The sequence below is a fragment of the Vigna unguiculata genome, chromosome 4, assembly GCF_004118075.2.
Source record: "Vigna unguiculata cultivar IT97K-499-35 chromosome 4, ASM411807v1, whole genome shotgun sequence".
Taxonomy (NCBI): Eukaryota; Viridiplantae; Streptophyta; class Magnoliopsida; order Fabales; family Fabaceae; genus Vigna; species Vigna unguiculata.
Genome location: NC_040282.1, coordinates 12,112,203 through 12,118,746, shown reverse-complemented (window position 1 = coordinate 12,118,746; position 6,544 = coordinate 12,112,203).

Here is a 6,544-nt window from a genome sequence, read left to right as displayed (position 1 = left end):
TTTAAATTTTTGGAAATTCATATTTAAAATTTAACTTCAATATTTTTAAAATATTGAAAATCACAATTTTGACTTCTATTCATTTATTTTTATTTTTATTATATTTATATTTATTTTCATTACTGTATTTATGTCTATTATAAATAAAAAAAGTTACACTTAGTCTAGTATATTTTACTAGATTGCGCATATATGTACACAATCAAACAAATTAAGTATTTACAGAGTAATATAATAACATATAGATTATGTTTTTTAATTATATTAAAGTTTATTTTATGATTTATAAAGCGTAAAAAATGTTCGAAAAAATTAAATTCAATTTATGTATATAATTTGAATTAAACCGATTGATTATATAAAAACATAAACTTTCTATACGAACAGTGAAATATTATAATATAAAAAGCTATAAGAAACTAAAACATTGATTTTAATGATTTAGAAAGAATGAAAATAAAATAATATTTGATGAATTTTAAAATCTTACTGAAATATAAAATAGATAAAAAAAACAAAAACATGTCACATAATAAGTTATAGTTTATTAAAGTATGTGGCAGTGCATGTGAGACTCTCTCTATTGGTTATAATAACGGTGCATTCATTTATTTTTTGGAAAGCCGAAACGAAGAGAAAAAAGAATAAATTTTAATAAGAAGAAGTATGTAGTAGTGCATGTGAGGTCCTTCCTATTGGCCGTAGAAACGGTGCATTCAGTGGCGAATCTTGACAAAAAATGTAGGAGGGGCCAAAATAATATAACTTTGAGATCATTAGATTCAATCATTAGTATAATGCTTCAAAAAATAACTTCTTTAACTGAACATTTTTTATCATTAGTATAATGCTTTAAAATATGTGAAGTTGAATATATCTTGTTTTAGTCAATAATTAATTTTTTTTTCATCACTCTTAAACGATTAATTTATTCTTTCATTCTTTATCAATATACCTTTCTTGTAAATAATACCAAAAAATAATTGATCATAATCTAATAAAAAATTAAGACACATAATTATTAAAAAAATAAATATATTCATTATTATTAATACATAATACACTATTATTTTTTTCTATATTCATAAAAAAAAAGAATATACAAAAAGCTCATGAGAGTAAAAAAAAATAACGTTTTCATTATCAAGTAAGACAAGAGACAGGAAAAAAAGAGGATAAATGAGAAATATAATGAGTTTATCTCTAACTTTTTTCTTTAAAAACAAAAAGAAGACATATGAGAGTGAGAGATTATTACAATTTGTGAAAAACTAAAAAGACAATGAAAAGGAAAATAAAAATTATGTTAATAAATATTTGGTTTAATTACTCTTTTTATTCATGTTTTCGTTTAAAAATGTTAAGTTGATCCTCCAATTCTTTTTAGTCTCAATTTGGTCTCGATTTTTGAGAAACAGATGTAATTCGATCTTTTACGATAAGTTTCGATAAATTTCTCAAAACAGATCAATGATCTTTTTATTAAAATTGAGATTCTTAATAGGAATGATTTGCTTTGTTGGTGTAATTAACCTAATCCTAGTGTCAATTTTTAAATAAACCTACATATTTTTATTTTTTATTATATTTAATTTTATATTTTATTATATATTTACATTAAATGTTATGTTTAAATAAAAGAATTAAAATTTTTAATTTTTATTAATTTTAAATATATATTATCTTCAATTTAAAAATTTTAATAAATTTTAAATATATTTTTATATTATATATATATATATATATATATATATATATATATATATATATATATATATATATATATATATATATATATATATATATATAAAATCAAAATTTTGGGGGGGCCGAGGCCCCTCCCTGCTTCCACAGAGCTCCGCCTCTGGGTGCATTCATTTTTTTCTTGAAAAATCAAATTTATTTTTTTCTTGAAAAGTCAAAACAAAGAGAAGAAAAGTTGAAATCTAACCTAAATAGAAGAAAACTTTGTTCGTGAGAAGAGGAAGAAAGAGAGAATTGTTTGTACTGTGTTCTTCTTTCTTGAAGGTAAGTTGTGAGATGAATATATGTTTCACTCATTTTTCTTATTTTTTTTTCTTCCTCCTTTCTGTTGGAAGAGAACATCGAAGAAAACAGTGGCTACAGATAATGCAAATCATTTCTATCATGCAAATCCATGTTAAAGTTTTTCTTTCTCAAAAATTGTATTCAACAAGGTCTTTTTTGACAGGTATGAAGGTTCAAGGAACCTTCCAAAGGTATCTTCTTTCTCACTATATGTGCTAATTCTACTTTCATCGATTACTACATGTTTTTTCCTTTTTCTGAACTTGATACAGTTTACTTTTTGACAGGTATTAACTATTCATTTTTATATGTTTAGTTAAAGGAAATTTAAAAATAATATTTTTCTTTATCTTCTACTCAAAATGAAGGTCATAATCTAAAAGTTGACATTCTTAATTATATTAATTATGCATCATTGATGTTTTTTTAAGTTTGAAATGGTTGTATTATATCCAAATGTTTGCTAATGTTATGATGATAATTTCTTTATATTTTATAGTATTTGTTAGTCAATTTTTTTTAATGTTTTTTATTTGTATTTCAAACTGATATTTGATATTTCATTCATGAGTTCATTATCAAAAAGGTTTATATTTGTAGATAAAAAATGGGATAAACAAACTATATTACAAAAATGCTTAAAGGTTAAGAAAACTACAAAATTTTACAATTAAATAATATATATATATATATATATATATATATATATATATAATTATATGATTGTCTCACCACCAAATGAAGTTAGTGTAAAAAATTATTAAGCTTCATTTAATGGCTAAGACAACCATGTCATTGATATTATTTAATTTTAATTTTTTTAAGCCTTCTTAACAATAAAGTTTTTTTTGTAACAACCTTAAAACTAGATTCCTTGGCATATAGGGACCAATAAGTTTTTCACCTCATTTTTTTCTATTTTGTCATTTCTTTATATTCTATAGTGTGTTTGTATAAACGAGTTCATTTTGGAAATGATTTATATTTATAGGAAAATACTGAGATAAACAACCTATTAATCCCCTATATTGTTATGTCAAGGAATGTGATTTTAAGTTTATTACGAAAATGCGCATGGTTAAGGAGACTTCAAAAACTTTAGAACTTAATAATATAGAATTAAATAATATTAATTATGTGATTATCTCACCATAAAATGAAGGTTGTGCAAAAAAGTGTGCTATTAAGCTTCATTTGATGGTTAAATGTCATTGATATTATCTAATTCTAAAGTTTTTAAGCCTTCTTAACAATAAAGATTTTTGTAATAGTCTTGATATAGGGACCGATAGGTTGTTTATCTCATTTTTGCTATTCCATGTCATTTCTTTATATTCTATAGTATTTGTTAGTGAGTTTATTTTTAATTTTTATTTGTGTTTTGAACTAATATTGTATCCATGAGTTCATTCTGAAGAGGGTTTATATTTGTAGAAAAAATAAAAATAATTAAACAACCTACTAATCCCCTATATTGTTTTGTCAAGGAATGTGATTTTAAGTTTATTATGAAAATGCTTATTGTTAAGAAGATTCCAAAAGCTTTAGAATTTAATCATTTAGAAATAAATAATATCAATTATGTGAACGTCTTCTCATTAAATGAAGTTGGAGTGAAAAAAGTGTGTTGTTAAGCTTCATTTGATGGTTGGTATTATTTAATTTTAATTTTTTAAAGCCTTCTTAACAATCAGTATTTCCATAATAGTCTTGAAACCAGGTTCCTTGACATTACGATATAGGCGACTAATAGGTTTTTCACCTAAGTTTTCTCTATAAACATAACTCATTTTTCAAAATGAACTCATTGTTACAATATCAATTCAAAACACAAATAAAAAAAACAAAAACATTGAGAATATACTTCTGAGCCTCATCTTCCCTCTCATGAGAATAACGAAACCTAATTCAGGTGAATTAGAATAGTTGAATAAGTAGACTTTAAGAATTATTTTGTAATACAATAAAACATTCATCATTTTAATTTTTTAACTTTGAAAACCTTACCCTTGTTTTCAATAACTCATATTTGATTGTCACAATATTATAACCACTTTTCTCTTTAATATTAGAAAATAAAAAATATTGATGATTATAATAGTAAAAACATTAAATGATATAGCATAACAATATATATATATATATATGTATATATATATATATGTATATATATACATATATATATATATATACATATGTATATATATATATACATATATATATATATACATATATATACATATATATATATATATATATATATGTATATATATATATATATATTAAAATATCGAACAAGAGGATATGAGCTATGTATATTTATATAGTGAACAATAACATAATTTTTGGACTTGTGTCTTTAAACTCGAGTATTATGTGTAGAAAAACTTTTATGTTTCATTTAATTTCTAAAAATATAACAATAGAGGAATAAACCATACAAAAAATAATAAAGTACTTAATAACACACATGATCATATGAGAATATTTGTTCACATATCTTATCTAAATGTTACTCTTCTCAAGAACAATGTTTAGTAACATCACTCTTAAATTATATAAATATTTATTTATATCACTCTTAAACTATAAAAATACAACGTGATATTAAATAGATTTGTGAGTAAACCCTACCTATGTTAGACAAATAATGAGTAAGAAAATGATAAAACTAGGAATATATTTTTCTTATGAAAACTATGGATGGATTTAATAATGCTTAAAATGACTAATTTAGGACTAAACTATTTATTTAGACTATGCTTTTCTTCCGAAAATGAAAAGTGAATTTAATGAAGCATACACCAAGATGCTAAAGTTGAAGGGAGTAAATAGTTCTCGTCATCAAATTGTCTTCTTATCTTTGTAAGAAGAGCATGTATCTAATCCATTCTTTTAAGGAAAATGATAAACTGACTCCATATTCTGACCCCTTTTTTGACTCCATGAGATGGCATGCATAGGTGGCTTTTATTTTTTTAATTAAAATTAATTTTATAAAACCATTTTAGATGTAGACGTGGCATTTACTCGAGGATTTGAACTGTTTCTCTTTTCTCCCGCGTACTCACTCGAAGTTTCTCTTCTCACCCCCTTCTCTCCGCACAGTCGTAGTTTGTCTTCTAACCGGCAAGGAGTGGTTCGTCTCACGAAGGGTTTTTTACTCGAAAATTTGAACAATTTCTCTTTTCTCCCGCGCACTCACTCGTAGTTTCTCTTTTCACCCCCTTCTCTCCACGCACTCGTAGTTTCTCTTCTCACTGGCAATGACAATGGTTTTTGGAGTGGTTCATCTGGCGAAGGAAGATAGCAAAAGACGTTGAGCACAGAAGATAGCACAGTGTGGCGGAATCTCTCTCGCGACTAAACCTTGAAAGGCTTAGGGTTTGCGGACATGCCTGCCCAGAAATGAGATTTCAAATAACAAGGAACCCATCGACGTCTTTCTTCGTAAAGAGTGTAAAGACATTTATTAAGTTGTAGATCATACTTTTCAATGAATTTTGCCCACCCATTCTCAAAATCTTCAGCATTATCTGACTCATATACCAATTGTTTTACACCATGCTTGATTTCCTTGTATTTGGTATGTCCCACCAATTTTTCTGGTAGTTTTTTCATGATTTGCCAAAGGCACCAACACTGTCGTGTGTTGGGGAAGACAATTTCAATGGCATTTTGCATGGCCTTGCATTGATTAATGACAATTCCTTGAGGGGCTTTATTTCCCATGCATCGCAACCAACTTTGAAATAGCCACACAAATGTACAAGTGTCTTCAGCACATAGAAGCTCACACCCTAATAAGATTGATTGACCATGATGATTAACACCCACAAATGGTGCAAAAGACATATCGTACTTATTATTTAAGCATGTGGTGTCGAAGGACACAATGTCACCAAAATCTGCATATGCAGCCCGACTCCTTCCATCTGCCCAAAATATATTGGTTATGCGATTATCTGCATCAACATCAATTTCAAAAAAAAAGGTCTTTGTTCAATTCCCTCATACTGGAAAAGTGGTTTAATAAAGCCTGTCCGTCACCTTCCTTCCCTAAAGCACGTCGTTGCTGACCAATATAGTTTCTTGCGTCTCTTTCGACAAAATGTAAGTTCTCAAACCCCCTGCATCACACACCAAAGAATGAAAGCTCTTGTGAATACGCACATCCGCTTCGTCATTTATGTCAAGGGTTCTTTTGGCTTGCATATTCAACTTCCTATTCCCACGAATTAGTCTGGACTTGGAAGGACTTACGTCATGATTGTGTTCATGGACCACACTGCTAATCATCCATTTATCTTCTTTTCTAACCACAATAATGCACGCATGACATTGTTTTCTTTGTGTCGGTAGTGTCTTCATTTCAGGTGGTATGGAGGACACAACCTTTCCCTCTCGCGAACACACTAATTTGAAGTAACATAAATGATTGTCATCGTCTATTCTTGAAGTTTTGATTCTTGTCCCGAAACCACTTCTAATAGCA